Source organism: Amblyomma mixtum, chromosome 10 (genome assembly GCF_055824585.1).
Source record: "Amblyomma mixtum isolate Tamu chromosome 10, ASM5582458v1, whole genome shotgun sequence".
NCBI lineage: Eukaryota > Metazoa > Arthropoda > Arachnida > Ixodida > Ixodidae > Amblyomma > Amblyomma mixtum.
This window is the reverse complement of record NC_143021.1, coordinates 46,511,302-46,530,122: the sequence shown is the minus strand read 5'-3', so window position 1 is coordinate 46,530,122 and position 18,821 is coordinate 46,511,302. Positions and strand designations below refer to the sequence as shown.

Below are 18,821 nucleotides of genomic sequence, written 5' to 3'. Positions count from 1 at the left end.
ATTACTGACTGTAGTCTACGGGCTAAAATCTTCATGAAAACTTTATAATCCACGTTTGTGAGGGCGATAGGACGATATGCTGTGACCTGCTTTAACTTTTCTGCGTCATCGGATTTAGGGATTAGCACTGTATGGGATTTACCATAAGACGGGGGCAATTCATTTTCTTTGTAGGCTTCGTTAAAAACTGCTGTCAGTACTGGCACTATTTCGTGTTTATATGCTTTGTAAAAAGCGGCGCTTAACCCATCAGGTCCAGGAGATTTTCCCAGGTTCAAATTTTCTATCGCTTGCTCGACCTCCGACGCAGTTATCGACAGCTCCAGCCTTTCTTTCTGTTCGTCATCTAATCGCGGCAAAGCGCCAAGAAACTTTTCCTTGAATGCGCTCACATCCACTTCTTGCTTTGCAAACAGCGCCTGATAATATTCAAGAAATGCCTGCTGGATATGCCCGCTTTCTCCAGATAACGCCCCGCCCCATTCAATCTGTTCAATGTGGTTTCGTTGAGCATGCGTTTTTTCCATTCCTAGCGCTCGTTATGAAGGTGTCTCCCCATCAGCTATATCTTGCGCCCTAGCCCGCACCAGTGCGCCACGATAGCGTTCTTCTTCAAAGAGTTCAATCTTATTTTTTATTTTCCTAATGTCATCCATCCATTTGCCAGGCTCTTCGCTTCCTCTTTCGAGAAGTCTAGCTAGTAAAGATCTTAAATTGTCCTCCTCACGCTTCTCCTCTTGTCGTATGCAGCTTGACCTTTCGATTGCAGCTATTTTTATTTGTTGTTTGCAAAGTTCCCACTGCTGCCATACTTTCAGTTCCCCGCTCGGCTTTAATTTACTGATTTCTTCGTTTACTTTCCTTCTAAAGATGTCGTCTGTAATGAGCTTATTATTTAATTTCCACATCTCCCAAGAAAACTGATTTCCTCGTTTCTTTGTCCCTATCCCACACTTCACTAAACAATGATCCGAAAATGATACCGGTACTACATTGTAGCTACTGCATTTTGAAATAACGTTCGGTGACACATAAATGCGATCTAGCCGTGCATGGCTTGACCGTTGAAAATGGGTGAGTCTCACACAACGCTCGCCTTCTAAACATTCGGCCACATCATCGAGGTTGCACGTGTCTATAATTTCTGAGAGTACTTCAGTGCTTCTGTCCCTAAATGCCCTTGCACTGGTTTTGTCACAGCCCCTCAGGACGCAATTGAAGTCACCCATTACGATCAGGCATTTCTCACAACTGAAGTGCTTTTGTACACGTTGAAAAAACGCTGTCCTCTCATCCACCGCATTTGGGGCGTACACACAAATGATGCGCCAATATGTTTTGTCGTACAGGAGGTCAACCAAAACAAATCGACCCGAAGGACACGCCGTATATGCCTGAACCTCAAGTCCCGGTACATTCTTTACAAAGATGACACAACCCGCAGACGTTCCTACAGCGTGGGCGACAACTGCAAAAAACCTAGACGTGAAACGTCTCACCATGCTCCCGGTCTCCTCTTCCCCGTCAATTTTCGTTTCCTGCACTGCCAGGACGTCAATGTCGTGCTCAGTTAAAAGGCGGTACACCTGGCTCTGCTTCTTCTTACTTGCCAGTCCCCTGACATTAAGTGTACCGACTTTCATGGGGAACGCATGAGCCATTTTAATGCAGAAGAAAGAGGCCGGGAACATGGTGCTTACCCTTCACGTCTAGCGCTTGGCTAGACGACATCATTGACACCGGAGCCATCCGGTGCTGGTGCCAGGCCTGGCAGCGGGGGCGGCTTGTCAAGGGCTCTCCTCTCCGTCGACACATTTGATCGTGGCCGGATGGACGACCGCCGTCCTTGGGTCGTTTTTGCCGGCGGCTCTTCGACGCTGGGGGCTTCCGCCTTGTCGTCTTCGGTTCCGGTCTGGGCGTGTGGCCGCTTCGCTGGGGCAGGGACGCAGGTCGTGCGGGCGCCGCTCTGGTCAAGGTTCTCCTCGGTCAGAGTCGCTGGCTCGGTTTCTGGGAGCGCTGGCACGCTTACTTCACCGCTCGACGCCTCCGTCTCCTTTCTAGTAGGTACTGCCCCTTCAGGCTTGCGTCCGGCATCGGCTTGCTGCGTCCGGCATCGGCTTGCTGCGTCCGGCATCGGCTTGCGTCCGGCATCGAAGAGCCCGTCGATCCTGCTTGCGTTTCGGGTTCCTCTATGCCTTTCGCAGATTCTTCAGCCTCGACTACATCCATCAGGAGTTCCGCAGAGTCGTCTTTCGACGCCCCGCCCGTAGCCACCGCGTAAGTGCGGACACACTCATTATCCGCGTAGCCGTACCGCCGGCATTTCGTACAGCGGGGAACCTTGCATTCACGCCGCACGTGGCCTGTACCATGGCAGCGCAAGCACTGCATTGGACGCCCAGGCGCTACGACAAGAGCCAACTCTCCGGCGACACGTACCTGGTGTGGCAGGTCATCCACTTTCAAGCCGGGCTTCAACTTCAGTAGGACCGTTCTTGTCGTTGAGCTCTTGTCATTGACGCCTTGTATCCGCCACCGCTCACGCGTAACGTCGGTCACTTTGCCAAACGCCGCGAATGCCGTCCGGATGTCGTCGTCGGCCACACCGTGAAGCATCCAGTGTAGCCGCAGCTTTACCTGCTGGTCTTCCGGGTCGATAATGAGGCAGCGGCGTTTCTTAACTTGCAGCTCGTTGAAGGCGAGCAACTTCTTTGCTGCCTCCGTGTTCCGCAGGGTAACCGCCCACACGTGGTTGATTTGGTACGCCCCCAACGCGACCACGTCGGGGAGCGTACCGGTCTCGGCCAGGGCGTCACGGAAATCCTCGACCCGGAACGGCCTCGCTCGCACGTCGCCGTGAAGAAAAACGGTGTTGAAAACAACACGTCCTGTTGGCAGTGTCGGCAAAATAATCTGGTAATCCTTATCACCGCAGTCATCGATCCTGTTTCCGCGGCCGTCAAAGGCCGCTATCGCTGCTCCGCTGGAGCCCATGACCCTGCGATCCGTTCAGCTCGGCTGCCGGAAGCAGAATGACTCCGCCATCCAAACCATCGAGCTGGCATGACTCCGCCATGCCAGCTCGATGGTTTGGAATGAACAAAGGCGCGTCTAGTGAATACGGTGTCTTCACTCACTCTCATCCTCCTCCATTCCCTTCCGGCGAGGTTTAGGTGTCCACCGACAAATGAGAGACAGATACATTTCCTTTCCTCAAAACCCAATTTACCGACGAGCGAGGCGTAGAACCGAATGGGCGATGGCGTTCTATGGACTCCTTGGCAGCGTTGCAAGACGCTGTCGCGTTCCAGTCTTAGGGGCGAAGCTTATCTTAACCACACATCAGTGACCACACTTTAGGTCAAAAAAGTGCCCCCCTGAATTTTGACGGGTGGCCACCGAGATATGTGAGACAGTTACTGCCTAATTTCCTTTCCTCAAATACAATTTTCATTTTCTTCATTACGGCTCCTCTTTATCTATGTTCTTTCGCTCCCACCTCCCTTCCTCTACGGTGCGGTTCAGGTGTCCACCGAGATGACAGAGAATTACTGCGCCATTTCCTTTCCTCAAAAAGCGTTGCGTTCAAAGGGCAAGGCATCGCGCCGAACGGGTGGTGGCGTTCCGTGGACTCCCTGGCAGCGCTACAACGCGCTGTCGCGTTCCACTCCTAAAGGCGAAGCTTAAGCGTCATTAATTAGCAGTTAATTAGCATTCGGGCACTAATCAGTAATTAACAATTAATTAGTAATTTGCCATCACTTAGTAATTAGTACTCAAATATATGTGAGGCCACCACTGCCACAGAAACAGCGAAGGTGGTGCGGAAAACGCTTCCGCCTCTACCCACTTTAGACAGTCAAAGTGCCCCCTGAATTTTATTTAGATCTCCGGCTAAAATAAAATGCTTCTCGTTCATATATGTTTTTACTAGTGAGCTAAGTTCTTCCAGGAATAAAGTGGTGTTCTTGCTGGGTGGTCTGTATATTGCACACACAGTGTAAGTTACATTCAATTTGTTAAGAGAAACAACAATCATTTCTGCGTTGTCTATGGATACCTGAATTTCGTATGACAGCCAGGTATCATTAACAAACACGATCACACCTCCTCCTTTTCTGTTTTCTCGACACCAAGTGTAATGAGAGTAACCAACAAGGCTGTAAATGTTTTGTTGGGTTGCGTCTAGATTAACCTCGGTTAGGACAATTACATCTTCTTTCTTCTGCCGGCTATTCACATAAGCACATAGCTGATCCCAGTTTTTTTTATGCTACGTATGTTTACATGCAATAAACTTAGTTCCTGAATCAACCCTTCTTCTTTTGCAACCTGTTTTACATGAGAATCCCACTCAAAAAAAGACATGAACTCAGCCATTAATTAATTTTTTCCAAATCACTTTCCGTTGCAATGTTGATAGCAGTACTTCCTTCTTCCCGCCTTGCAAAGATTTTGCCATTGCGCATCCAGACAAACTTGTAGCCCTGCTGTTTGACCCTCTGTTTACTCTGCCAAAATAACTTCTTTTGTGCTCGTGTCAGATTTTCATTTATGTAAATGTCATCAGACTTCAGTGCATACTTCTTCGAAATCCAAAGGTCACGATCAGCCAAGTCCTTAAATCTGACAATGATTGGGGGTATCTTATCTTTCTGCTCTTTTAACCTGTGAACGGCTTCTAGTGAGTGACGCTCGACTGTCGCTATTTCTAGCTTTGCGCTCAGTTCCGCTAGAACTTTGTACAGATCTTCGCTCTGCTTATAGGGAACGCCATGCAGCTCGACGTTCTTCCGCCTTGAGTACTGTTCAGCACTCTCAACGTTTTCCTTCAGTCGTGCGATTTCAGTGTCCTTTTCTGAAATCCTTTGCATCAGCTCTGCTGAAGTGGTTTTTAGTTCAGCAATATCCTTTTCTTGCCTTGCCATGGTGGCGATAACTTCGTCATATTTATGCGACAGGAGTTCCATCGATGCTTCTATTCCTGCTGTTGTCGTGCACTGGCTGTCTACCTTTGTTTCCAGCGCTTCCAGCCGAACCAAGACTGCAGCCATCTTTTGGCTAATCTCCTCAATCAGTTTTGCTACATGACTCATTCGACTTTTCTCCCCTTCGTTCTCTACTTAGTTCTGGGTCACTGGTTTCTGATGTTTCTTCCTCTGTGTCCTTCTTTTTACAGCTCTCACACATCCAGCGGTCGATTTCGCGTGCTGTCATGTTTTTGAAAGTTTTTTTAGTCATTCCCGCACATTTACCTGCATGGTATACTTTTTTGCATTTAGCACATGATACACTCTCTTGACCGTTTTCAAGCAACTTTGAACATTTCATGCAATCTCGCGGCGGCATGGTTCAATACAGGAATGCAGTCCAGTGGAGCAAAGAAAGACGTCTGAACTCAGCTGAAAGGCCTCTTACCTAGAAGTAAGCAGCAAGATCAGCACGTAGCTCGGTGCTCCACCGGACTGCGCCCCAGCATCGTTTGGCTCTTCTTTTTGTAGGCTTCAGCTCCTTCCAGGCCCCTGACGTCACCGCTGCCGTTGAACATCAAGCGATGATGTTATCGCTGGCCCGCCCACGCTCTTGGCTTAGATGTTGCGCCGTGCGTATTCCGTTGCTCGCTCGTTGATCAGCCGGCAAGTAGCCGGCAGGCGGCAAAGTGAACGGGGGCAGCAGGCGATCGCAAAAACAGGACCTAGAAGTAAGCAGCAAGATCAGCACGTAGCTCGGTGCTCCACCGGACTGCGAGACATCGGTCATATGACATCAGATAGTTGTGCTCTTTCAACGAAATGGCTACGGAAGGGGTGCTGATACAATTCGCACCCAGCTTCATGATTTTAGATGCCTCGATTATCTCTCTAGTAAGTTTATCTTTGTGTTTGGTAACCACATGGCTGTTTTTGAATTTCGGAAAACAGGAACAATCCCGACAGTGAATACCTATGTGGCGGGCCGCATTCTTAAGGTTGTTTCTATGCTCTCTAAATCTTTCATTTAGACAACGGCCCGTTTGGCCGATGTATGAAGCACCACACGTCAACGGGACTGAATACACCACGTTATCTTGGCATGGCACGTACCTCGTCCTGTGGTTTTTCTTGCAGTCATGGCCAGATTCTGATCTTTTATCCGGGCCATTTACCCTCGCACACAAGCCACTGAGTCTCACAGGCGCCGAAAAAACAACATCAACTCCAGCCATTTTACCTATTCTCTTCAGATTGTAGGACACAACAAGGACATAGGGTATTACTGCCAGATTTCTTTGTTTAGAACGGAGGAAAGCGTTGCCCCCCTCTAGATTTTTCAAAATCCCTTCTGCTGCTGACGCCAGAATATGAAGGGGGTATTTTGCATTGGTTAGTCTTTCAACCTGATTGGAGAAACTATGTTTTATCTTGTGTGAACAGGATTTTTTCAAGGCATTTTGAAAGCATGACGCCACAATGCCTCTTTTCACGAGCTTTCAATGGGCTGAACTATAGGGAATTAAGGGCTTTTTACTTGTAGGTTCAAAAGCCCAGCATACATGGAAATCAGTGAAATACAAGGTCAAATCAAGGAACTTAATGCGATCGTTCATGTGTAATTTCCAGCGGCGAAAGCACTTTCGAGAACATCGCGCACAGGTCATTCACTTCCGAAGCGAACCTAGCCGGGTCACAATCTAGCATAATAAGGTAATCCTTTACACATCTGAACACTCTGGCAACTGTAGAGTTCATCAGCGATTGTTCGAGTGCCCTGTCAAGCTTAGCTAGAAAGATGTCACTTAGCAAAGGAGCGATGCAAGACCCTATGCAGATCCCATTCTTTTGAATAAAAACAGTGCCTTCCCATTCTGCATAGGTTGACTGAAGGTACACTTTCAGCAGGTCTAAAAAGCTTTCTGCAGAAATGCCACCGGCATTCTTAAATGCTACCGCTCCGTAGTCGTCAATCGCTTCACTAACGCACTTTAACAGCTTGTCATGAAGGATGGAATAATACAGGTCTTTCGCGCCAATGGAAGATGCGCGTAATGACTTGGTCTTGTCAGGAAATTACACATGAAGTGTCTGTGAACGATCGCATTAACCTGAGTCTGCTGCGTCGGCTGTGTTGGCGATGGCAGCGTCGGCGAAGTTCTTCGCGAACAATTTCGCGTATGAGATCACGAAGGTTACCTCCACTTGCAGGGGTATCTTCTGGGGGGCTCGCCGACAGTACTTCAAGTGGTCGGTTGTAGTGCCGGGTCCGGGCGTTCAGGGTCTTTTCGATGGTTGAAGCTTCAGCTGCAAACTCGGCGACGGTTGTTGGAGGATCCCGGATCAGTCCAGCGAAGAGTTGCTCCTCACGCCTCGCATTAGGAAGGAGGGTTTCTGTTCTTCGTTCATGTCAGGGTTGGCGGGCTTGAAAAGGCGTTTCAAATCTTCCACATACGCAGTACGGTCTCGTTTGGGCGTTGAAATCGCGACTGCAGCAGGATCTCCACTCTTTCCTTGCGTACGACGCTTGTGAACGTAGCCAGTAGTTGCTTCTTGAAGGTCGCCCAGGTCGTGAGGGAAGATTCGTGGTTTTCGAACCACGTTCTGGCGGAGCCGTCCAATGCAAAATAAACGTTACGAAGCTTAGCGCAGTCGTCCTACGCGTTCAGCGCTGTTACACGATCGTACATGTCCAGCCAGTCTTCCCCATCTTGGTATGGTTCTCCACGAAAAGTCGGTGGCTCACGGGGCTGGCGAAGCACGACGGGCGTTGGCTGTGCACCAGGTTCCATCTTGGGGGGCATAGCAGGCCAGCACCTACACCAGATGTCACGTAGTGGTGACTGCAGTACGGCGAACAGGAAAACAGCGAGAACGTCTTCGAAACGAAATGCTTTATTCGGGCTGACTTGCGCCCGCAAAGAACTGAATCACTCGGCGGCGGCGTAGAAAGAGAAGTTTATTTTTTTCTAATGTCAACAAAAAATACAAAGAAACTGCTGAACTCAATGCTCTGATTAGTCAAGCACATCGGGTCGGGAAAAGTCTGGTCGGGAAAAGTCCATGTTTTCGGGGTCGTCGGGGCTTGTGGCCTCGCTCGCCGGTTGCTGCGTGGTCTTGGCGACGCTCGCAGCTGAAGCCGATGCCGACGCCAGGGTCGCCGATGGGAGGGTGTGGCTGGCTGGTGACGGGAAGCGCGCGTCGTCTGCAACTCCAGGAGTCGTCGGTCCTGAACCCTGGCCGCACGTCAAGTCGCCTGTCAGGCGAAGCGGCGTGACTTTGTCCGGTAGGTCCACCAGGTCGCCCGACGCCACGCTCGACTCATCGCCGCTGCTGCTCTCGGTGTTGAAGGAAGCTGTGCGGGGTAGCGGCGGTAAGGGTTCCGCGAAAACAGCACCGAACGGCTCCACCTCGTTTGAAGGCGTCCCCTCGAGCTGCTCCTTCACGGGCACCTCCGTCGCGGGGGTGGGCTCGGGCTCCCTCGGGCTGCTGGTCGTAGGGTCCGCGTCGGCAACAGGCGTCCGGACGGTTGGAGGGCTCCGCGTTTCTGCGGCCACGTTGTCCTTACTCGGTTCCTTCCTCGAGGCGGCGGCCGCCGGATAGGACCGTGGCCGCAGGCAGTCCGCTATGGCGTGGCTTCCACCGCAGCGCCTGCAAGCCGCTCCGCATCCGGCCGTGTCGTGGCCGAACACCTCGCAGCGAGCGCACCGCGGCGTTCGGCACGCCGCGCCGATGTGGCCGTCCTGCCCGCAGTGGGAACACACCTTCCGGACGCCTCGGTAGTCAAACATGACGCGGTGGCCCTGGACGGTCAAGAAGTTCGGCACCGCCTGCTTCATCTCGATCCGGACAACGCGCGTCCCGTTGCCGACGTGACGACGGCCCTTGAGGACGGGGTGGGTGATGTCCAGCACCTTGCCGAAAGAGCTCAGTGCCGCCGCCAGCGCCGCGTCTCCCACGAACAGCGGCACACGAAAAGCCGTCACGTGGACCACGGCAGGACCCACGCAGGCTACTGGGACGGAAGTGCCGTTCACGTTGAAGGCGCCTTCCACGAGCATCTTCTCCGCCGCCGCAGCCGAGGCCATGGCGACGCAAAACTTCATGCCTCCATGGTGCTGGAGGCTCTCTAGCCCTTTCGGGCCGACAACCGACTCGATGCCGTCGAAGATGTCGTCAGCTGTCGCATCGGAAGTAACTGTGAACGAAAAAATTACCGACGATTACGTTACTTCCTAATGCGAAATTTGAGCGCAGCAAAAAGCTGTTTCGCCTTTTCGATAGATTGAGGCAAAGAAATCGAGCAACACATGTATGCGCTATCACAGAGTTTTTTTTTTATTTTTTCACACGTATTCCTTTAACAAAGATTCCACTAACAGTTCTTGACAGTCATGAAGGAAGCTTTGTGGTCGGAGAAATAGACTGATATATGTTCGACTTGGTACACCAATGCTTGATTCTCAAAGACGAGATCTATACAAGTGCCTCGCGAGGTTGTCAGCCGTGGGACGCGTTACGAGCGAGAGGAACGGGATGTTCTCCCGCATAAGTGTTAGGAAATTGCTGTTTGTCTTTATGTCAACATTAAAGTCCCCCACTACTAACATCGGTGTGGATCGATGGACGGTTAATGCGAGTTGCAGGAAGTGCACGACGTCTTTCGTGAGTGCGGTAGGGGCGAAGTAGGCAGCTACTACCAGCAAGCCGTTGGGCAACTTTGCGGCGCACAGTTCGCCAAGTTCATGTGACGTGCCAAACATTTCGACTGGTATTGCAGAGAGACCTGTGCGCAAGTAGATAGCGACTCCCGCCGCTGTGTTGTGGTCTCTGCGAGCACCACAGCAGTATAGGAAATCTATGATTTCGAGAGGCTCTTCGGGATCCATCCAGGTTTCAGCAAAGCAAAGTACAGAGGAATGGCGCAGAATGTGATCGTGGTGTACGTCCTTGGCATGTGCGGCAAGGGAGCGTACGTTAAGAATGTGGTTGTGAATGATGAATCAAGTGCTGCCAGCGAATGACGCGTCCATTGGCTGTCTGCGTGTGTTACTGATGTGTGGTTAACATGTTAAGCTTCGCCTGTAAGAGTGGAACGCGACAGCGTCTTGCAACGCTGCCAGGGAGTCCACAGAACGCCATCGCCAATTCGGCTGTACGCCTTGCTGGACGGTAAATTTATTTTTTGAGGAAAGGAAATGTATCTCTCTCGCATATCTGGGTGGACACCTGCACCTCGCCGTAAGGGGAAGGGGGAAGATGGGAGTGAACGAAGACGCCGTATTAGCTAGACGCGCCTTTGTTCATTCCAAACCATTCAGCTGGCATTACGGAGTGGCTAGCGTGCTCGTATCGCACTCCGGAGACCCTGGTTCGATTCCCCAACTCGACCAGTTTCGTTCTCAGTTTTATAGATTTATGCGGTCTAACAAGAAAGGTTAATTAGGCTATTTCATATTTACATTATTGCATTTCTATCCATCGTGTTCTGTCATTAACCTGTCAATTGTTGGAACTGTCTAGGATGTTCGACACAACGTATATGAAACGAGCAACGTCTTACTGAGTGGGGAAGTGCGTGGTGGTGGAGGGAACGCGGCTTCGTACTTATCTGTTTTTTTTTTCAGCAGCGTCTCCTTCCGCGGACGCTGTTGTCGCTGCGGCGCGCGTCTTTCTTTTCTTTTCTTCTGACCTCTTCATTCTCCTCTATATTAATTAGGCTAATTGATTAATTAAGCAATTAACTAAACTCAGTCCAACTTAGTTGCAGCATCACTATACGATCCATTTGATTGGTTGCATGGTTACTAGCCAAAGTACAATTGGCCCCATTTGAAATTCGCGCACTGTGACGTCACGAGCATTTCGACCAATTGAAAAGCATGACATTGGGGGCGGAGCTGGTTACGAGGCCGACGCCGACGCCGACGCCGACGCCGACGCGAAACCCAGGAACGGACGCCAAAGAGCTGCGCTCTAAAACAGTGCGCCTTTGGGGGCGGCGCACGGAACACCGGAGGGGCAGCAGGTCCCGGGCCTCCCATGACGTCACGGGCGGCCGAATGGGCTGCTGCTTGAAGGTCTGGAAGTTGCCCGAGCACCGGCAAAGGCACGGCGCCTGGGCTGGGAGGCTGGTTGCGGAACCTCGGGGTCGCAGTGGATCCGAGGCCCGCCTGCACTTGTCAAAACTTCTCAGCAAGCCAGCGCCGAAAAATCTTCGCTGGGTCTGGACGAGCTCGGCCGACAGCAACAAGCGTGCTCGGCGGTCGTCGAACAGAATCCCCGCCGCTGTCGGCCGTGCTCTTTTTAAAGCTTCCAGATAACGCGTGGAAGGTTCTAGAACTTTCTGGCACAAAGTAGAATCGGGTCCGCCTGGATGCGATAAATCGAGATAATTCTAGGCGTATCTTGCGTCACAAACGAAGCGATAAAGCGGCGTGCCGGCAGCCTTGAAGCATGAACAAATAAACACAACAAACAAACGCTACAAAGATTCGCGACAGTATTTACTAAGGTAATCGCTAATAGAGTCAGGACAACCTTGGACTTTGGTCAACCAAATGATCAGGCAGGCTTTCGTAAAGGATACTCGACAATAGATCACATTCACACTATCAATCAGGTGATAGAGAAATGCGCAGAATATAACCAATCCCTATATATAGCCTTCTTTGATTACGAGAAAGCATTTCACTCAGTGGAAACCTCAGCTGTCATGCAGGCATTGCGGAATCAGGGTGTAGAAGAGTGCTATGTGAAAATATTGGAAGATATTTATAACGATTGCACAGCTACTATAGTTCTCCATAAAGTCAGCAATAAAATTCCAATACGGAAAGGTGTCAGGCAGGAAGACACGATCTCGCCAATGCTCTTCACTGCCTGCTTACAGGAGGTATTCCGGGGTCTGGAATGGGAACAGTTGGGGATAAGAGTTAATGGAGAATACCTGAGTAATTTGCGATTCGCTGATGACATTGCCTTGCTAAGCCACTCACGACATGAACTGCAAAGCATGATCAATCAGTTATACAGGCAGAGCAGGACGGTGGGGTTAAGAATTAACATTCAGAAAACCAAAGTAATGTTTAACACCCTAGCAAGGGAACAGCAGTTCGCCATTGTTAGCGAGGTGCTGGAAGTAGTAAGAGAATATGTCTACTTAGGGCAGGTAGTGACCGCAGATCCGGATCATGAGAGGGAAATAACTAGAAGAATAAGAATGGGGTGGAGCGCATATGGCAGGTTCTCTCAGATCATGAATGGTAGCTTACCAATATCTCTGAAGAGAAAAGTATACAACAGCTGTACCCTACCGGTACTCACCTATGGGGCAGAAACGAGGAGGCTAACAAAGAGGGTTCAGCTTAAGTTAAGAACAACGCAGCGAGCTATGGAAAGGAAAATGATAGGTGTAACGTTAAGAGATCGAAAGCGGGCGGAGTGGGTGAGGGAACAAACGCGGGTTAATGACATCCTAGTTGAAATCAAGAGGAAGAAGTGGGCTTGGGCAGGGCATGTAATGCGAAGGCAAGATAACCGCTGGTCCTTAAGGGCAAAGGCCAAGAGAAAGCAAACGCAAGGATTCCAAGAGAAAGCAAACGTAGCAGGGGACGGCAGAAAGTTAGGTGGGCGGATGAGATTAAGAAGTTTGCGGGGATACAGTGGCGGCAACTAGCAAAGGACAGGGTTAATTGGAGAGACATGGGAGAGGCCTTTGCCCTGCAGTGGGTGTAGTCAGGCTCATGATGATGATGATGACATTACAACTGAAGGGTCACTAACAAATTCCGGACAAGCTTTCTTGTTAGAAACGCCTCTATCGTTTCACGTGTGGTCTGCAGTTTGCTCCTGCTAAGAATCGTCAAGCTCAAAAACCTTGGAGTACAGTCCTTGCATGTACTGCAGTGGCCAAGAAGGTTGGCGTCTTCTCTTTTTTCTAGATCTTTTGCGTGCTCCCTATCCTGTCGTTGCTGCAACGGCCTGTCCGTCCGATGGGGACACGACACTGCTCGTCGCACCATGCGCTCACTTGTGCTTTTCGTACAGGTAATCTTCGCTACCTGTTCACGACGTGCGGGTGATTTCATCGACTGCCCCTCATCGCCTTATCTGCTGGAGCATGCAAGCCTGGAATTGCACGCCTCTCCGCCCCCACGAAAAAGCCCGGTCTTCATGCCAAAGTTGGAACACAGTGGAATTCACGTCTGCCAACCTGGAACTGCAGCAGACGTATTTAAACGCCCACCACCGGCATTTCCATTGGGACACGACACTGCTCGTCGCACCATGCGCTCACTTGTGCTTTTCGTACAGGTTAGTTACCGTCAGAATTCTCTTTGCATTAAGACGTCAAACCCTTGCTTTTTCGCAGTGTCGTGCCCCATTGAGCTCTTTCATGTTAAAAAATGGTTATTGTGCTTCGCTGAGTGCTCTGCGCTGCTTGTGTGCAATGTTTACCTTTCCAAATTGCTCATTTTCTTATCAGGTGATGTCGAGTTAAATCCTGGCCCCTCAGTTGCATGTGATTCCTGTACGCAGACAGATACTCTAGATCTGTCAATGGTTCTACAAGCCATAAGTAGAATTGAGTCGGGCCAGGTGCAGATTCTATCGGACCTTGCGGAAATACGCAATAGACAATGTTCTACTGATGAAGAAATCAAAGGCCTTTCGGAGAGAGTCAAAGTACTGGAGCAATGTGTTAATGTGAATTCAACTGGCGACACTGCGCAAGTCCCGTCTACCGAAATAGCGACCTTGAAGGCTACTCTTGATGATGCCGAAAACAGACTTCGAAAGAACAATATTCTCTTTTTTGGTTTCAAAGATAACGTATCTGAGACGTGGAAGCAATCCGAAGAGGCTGTTGTCTCCCTTTGTGCTACTAAACTTGGTATCTCAATCGACCCAGTTAACATAGATCATGCTCACAGGGTTGGCTCTTTCCAAGAGGACAAAAGTCGCCCCATTATTGTGCGTTTTGCCAGATTTAAAGACAAGGATGCTGTTCTTGGTTTGTGTCACAAGCTTAAAGATACTGACTTTTATGTTCGCGAAGACCTTTCACGCCCACTTCGTCTCGCCCGCAAAAAGCTGCTTGATTTTGCAAGTGGCCAAGACTTATCTTATAAATTGCGGCACAACAAACTTGTCATTGATGGTAAAAGCTATGTCTACGATGCTAGCTCAGATACTGTGATTCTACAAAAAAAGTAGCACGCAATCAATCTCGACCGCGTCAACCTGCATGTGATGCTCGTATTAAATCTAACCCCCGTTTTTCCTCTCATCAGGCAGGCATCAGTGTCATGCTTATCAATTGTCGAAGTGTAAAGAATAAAAGTGATGAACTAGCTGCTTTAATATCTTCTTCGAACACGGATGTTGTTATCGGCTGCGAATCATGGTTAGATGAATCCATTTGCAGCGCTGAAGTGTTTCCTTCTGAATATGTGTCTTTCCGAAAAGATAGAAACACACACGGAGGAGGCGTGTTCTTGCTCGTAAGGCAAAATATAGCAAGCTTTGCGGTCACTACTGGTGATATCAAATGTGAATCGGTGTGGTGTAAATTGGTGCTTGAAAATCATGAATACCTTACTATCGGCGCTTTTTATCGCCCGCCTAATAACGACTCCCATTCCCTCAGTGCCCTTTCGAATGTTTTGCTGAAAGTTACAACTGATTATTTCCTGATCGGAGGGGACTTTAACATGCCTGACGTTCAGTGGCAGAATAAATTACCAGTGCTCTCCTCCCACTCGTCTTTGTCCTACGCCTTTAATAATCTTATCTCAACACATGGTCTTTTTCAATTTGTGGCAACTCCGACCAGACGACAAAGAGGGACAAGTTCTATTCTTGATCTCTTGTTTTCAAACTCCCCTTCATTGCTCGACTCTCTCTCGGTTGTGCCTGGAATAAGCGATCATGACGTTGTAGTAGCCCGCGTTGTAAGTCCAAAACCGATCATTCCTGTGCCGTGGCCTCGCAAAGTCTACAACTTCGAAAGAGGAGATTATAATAGTATTATCGTTGCCCTACAATGTGAACTCGAAAGCCTTGTTCAGATTAGCGGTAGCCGAAATGTAGATGAATTGTGGTCCGACTTCAAAGATAAGGTCCTGAGCTTAATTGATACTTATATACCTTACCAAATACTTTCGGTAAAACGCAGAAGGTCTAAGCCATGGTTCACGAAAGAAATAAAGACACTTATTAACAAAAGAAATCGCATGTTTAGAACCTATAGAGACCAGACTAACTCTCCTGCTTTTCAGAGACTTGAGCGGTTGAGTGCGGAAATCAAGTCTAAAATCAAAATAGCAAAAAAAGAGTTCTTTGTTTCACTAGGACCGAAAATTGCAAGTAATCCAAAAACTCTGTGGCATTTAGTTAAAGCCAATAACAAAGACGAGGTCGGAATACCTCCGATAAAAGATGAAGGTAACATTCTTACTAGTGATGCAGATAAGGCAACCTGTTTTAATCAGTATTTCACCTCTGTTTTCTCGGACTTAGCACCAGGGCTTACTTCAGTTACTACGGGTACTGAGACCATGCCTGACATTACGATTAGTAGGTCTGGTATCTTTAATCTTCTACGAAAGCTAAAACACAATTCTGCTCCTGGCCCTGATGGAATACCGAACTTTGTTCTTAAATCTTGTGCAGACATTATATCTTATTATTTATCCATATTGTTCACAAAATCTCTGGCCACAACTGAACTCCCCCATGAATGGAAAATAGGGAATGTAGTTCCAATTCATAAGAAAGGACTGAGGGACTGCGTCTCAAATTACAGACCAATTTCCTTAACTAGCGTTTCCTGTAAGACACTTGAACACATAATTTACACTAATATTTGTTCCCATCTTGATAATAACAATTTCTTTGTAGATTATCAGCATGGGTTTAGATCAGGGAGGTCGTGTGTTACCCAACTAATTGAATTTTCTGAAGACATATTTAGCTCATTCGATAATGGTTTCCAAACTTACTGCATTCTCCTTGATTTTCAGAAAGCATTCGACAAAGTTTGTCACGCTCTTCTCTTTTGCAAACTATCTGCTCTCGGTTTACCTCAGCATATTCTTTTCTGGCTGCAAAATTACCTAACTGGCCGTTCGCAGAAAGTAATCGTAAATGGAGCTGAATCTGCTACCGCTTCTGTGACATCCGGGGTACCACAGGGCTCTGTATTAGGGCCTCTTCTTTTTTTAATTTACGTTAATGACATTGGTACTGGAATAACTTCAAAAATCAGGCTCTACGCTGATGATTGTGTTTTATACAGGGAAATTAAACATGATTCAGATCGATTAGCTTTACAGTCCGACCTCCATAGAATATCCCATTGGTGTCAAAACTGGCTTATGTCTATAAACGTTTCCAAGTGCTCTTATATCCGTTTCACCAGAAAGCGTAATTTCATGCAGTCAAATTATTACATCGATGGTCAGCCCCTCGCGTCAGTTAACGAAGCTAAATACCTAGGTGTCACATTTTCTTCAGACTTAACATGGAATCATCACGTTCAATGTATAACCCAGAAGGCAGGTCGCGTTCTGAACTTTATTAAAAGAAACTTCAAACAAGCCCCACAAAACGTTAGGGAAACACTTTACGTTACCAATGTCCGCCCTATTCTTGAATATGCCTGTATTGTGTGGGACCCTCCCACACAGCATCTTATTAACAGTATAGAAGCCATTCAGAATCGTGCCGCTCGCTTTGTAACTAGTTGTTACCAATTTCCCAGCAGCATCTCCGGTATAAAACGTCAGATTAACTGGGAGGACCTTTCCCTGCGCCGTGAACGATTTCGCCTTTTATTCTTGCGGGACGTTCTGTACAACGAAACACCGTTAGCTAAAAGTAGATATTTACAGACACCGAGTTATGTATCTGAGCGGCGAGATCACAGCCTAAAGATTAAAGAAATTTTTGCCCGCACATCTGTTTATAAGAAGTCGTTTTTTCCGTGCACTATCAGTAAATGGAACCAGCTGCGTCCTGACATTGTTGAAACTGCTGATCGTGCAAAGTTTGTCGATGCACTTAGTCATTACGCGTAACTTTCTTCATTTTTCCCCTTTGTGTCTACTGATTGATTACCCGTGTATGTTGCGTGTGTTTATTTATTACTTTGGAGCAATTATTGATTGCCCGCGTTTGTTTCTTGTATTTGTTATCACTCTGATGCTTTGAAATGGGTTTCTATCGTTCCTCAATTCTGCAATGCCCATCAGGACAATGTATTTGATGCCTGTACTGTTTACACTTTAGAACTTTGGCGCTGACAAGTGTTCCAGTTTTCTGCCTCGTCCCCCCTACTGTAATGCCCACCAGGGCGATATGTAGGTACTTGAATAAATAAATAAATAAATAAATAAATGTACGATCTGCAACGTGTCAAAGGAATTTGGTACACAACGCCAGTGGGCCAATCCACAAAAAGTTTCTTGTGCCTCTTTCTGCGTCCAGGCTTCCTGATGTAAATGGTGATGCGTCGGGACAGCTGGCCCAGCTTTCTATGGGCGGAAAAGACCAACGGCACCTTATGCCGGTCTGCTACCGTCTTGAGGCCATGGGAGATCTTGTGCACGTAAGGCATCACTTCGGGCCCTTTATCCTACGGAGGGGGCATTGCTTCCTTGTCAGATCTGGGCTTCATCTTCAGGAATGTTTCTGCCACCGCCGTAACAGCCGACGCAGGAAAGCCTGCGGCCTCAAGCCTATCCAATTGATTATTGAAGCTATCTTGCCTATCATGTACACATGATTTTCTGAGTGCCGATTCCAAGCAGAGTTGAGCGATCCCCCTCTTTACTATTTTTGAAGGGATGAAGTGTGAGGTAGTAGTTCTTTTTGTGCCTTGTGTGAATACGACCACCAGACGTGCCTACTCGAGTACCCGATTCTTAAGTCCGAGAACTGCAGCCTGGCTTCAGCTGGGAGCTTGTAAGCGAAAATGAGTCCTTTGCCATACTTTTGTAAGCCATTCAGCACACTCTTCAGTGTGTCTTTATCGGCAATGGTACAGTTTTTGTTTAAAACAAATAAAAAGTCATCCACGCAAAGAAACACTCCTTAAAAGTTAAAGATATAGTGCAAACTGCGGTCAATACTAGCAAAAAGATATTACATATAACAGGGGCAACAGACGACCCAATGCAAATCCCCTTCTTTTGTAGGTAAAACTCATTGTCAAAGACAATAAACGTACTACACAGATAAAGTTCTAAAAGCGACAAAAAATTTTAGACCATCATCCCTGAAGCATTCTGAAACGACACTGGACCGTTATCATCAAAACATTCCTTGGTAGCAGTAAAACATTGTTGATGCGGAATGGAGTAGAACAGTCCGTCAAAATCGAGCGAAAACGCACATCTTATATAAAGGTTTTCTTTTAGGAACTGGACTACATCAGTGGAACTCTTTGCCATAAAGGGATCGTTATTCTCAAGACCATTCAATAATCTTTAAAGGAATCTGCTAACTTTGTACTGCCATGTGCCCCTTCCGCTTACAGTTGTGCGAAGAGGACCTTAACTTTTATGGGTATTCTCAGAGAAAAACACCTGCAACCCATCACTATCGCTATTTGTGATTGCGTTAGCAAACAGTAAACGCTTGCAAGAGTCCGCGAATTTGCCTTTAATCTTTGCATATCGCTTTTTAACGGCTACGAAAATTTTCCTCACTGCTTGCAAAGGTTTTTTATTAAAAACAGCTTTAAGCATGGCCACGAAGCCAGTGACTTTGTCTGCCTGCAAAAGGTGGACAAAAGTTGACTATACCTTCCAAACATTTTTTATTCTTGTCTCGTCTTTTAAGTTT

General features: G+C 48.0%; 1 protein-coding gene across 3 annotated transcripts in view; it reads left to right on the top strand.

The window, feature by feature from the left end:
* Positions 1-18,821, top strand: part of LOC149325701 (uncharacterized) — a 94,612-nt gene that overhangs the window by 50,227 nt on the left and 25,564 nt on the right. Inside the window, exon 4 of one of the 3 annotated variants that reach the window (XM_089563639.1) lies at positions 13,020-17,361. The exons of the other annotated variants lie outside the window; for them this stretch is intronic. The gene's annotated coding sequence lies outside the window, so the exon portion shown is untranslated. Of the gene's footprint in view, positions 1-13,019; positions 17,362-18,821 lie in introns of those variants that run through there. 3 annotated transcript variants of the gene reach the window in all.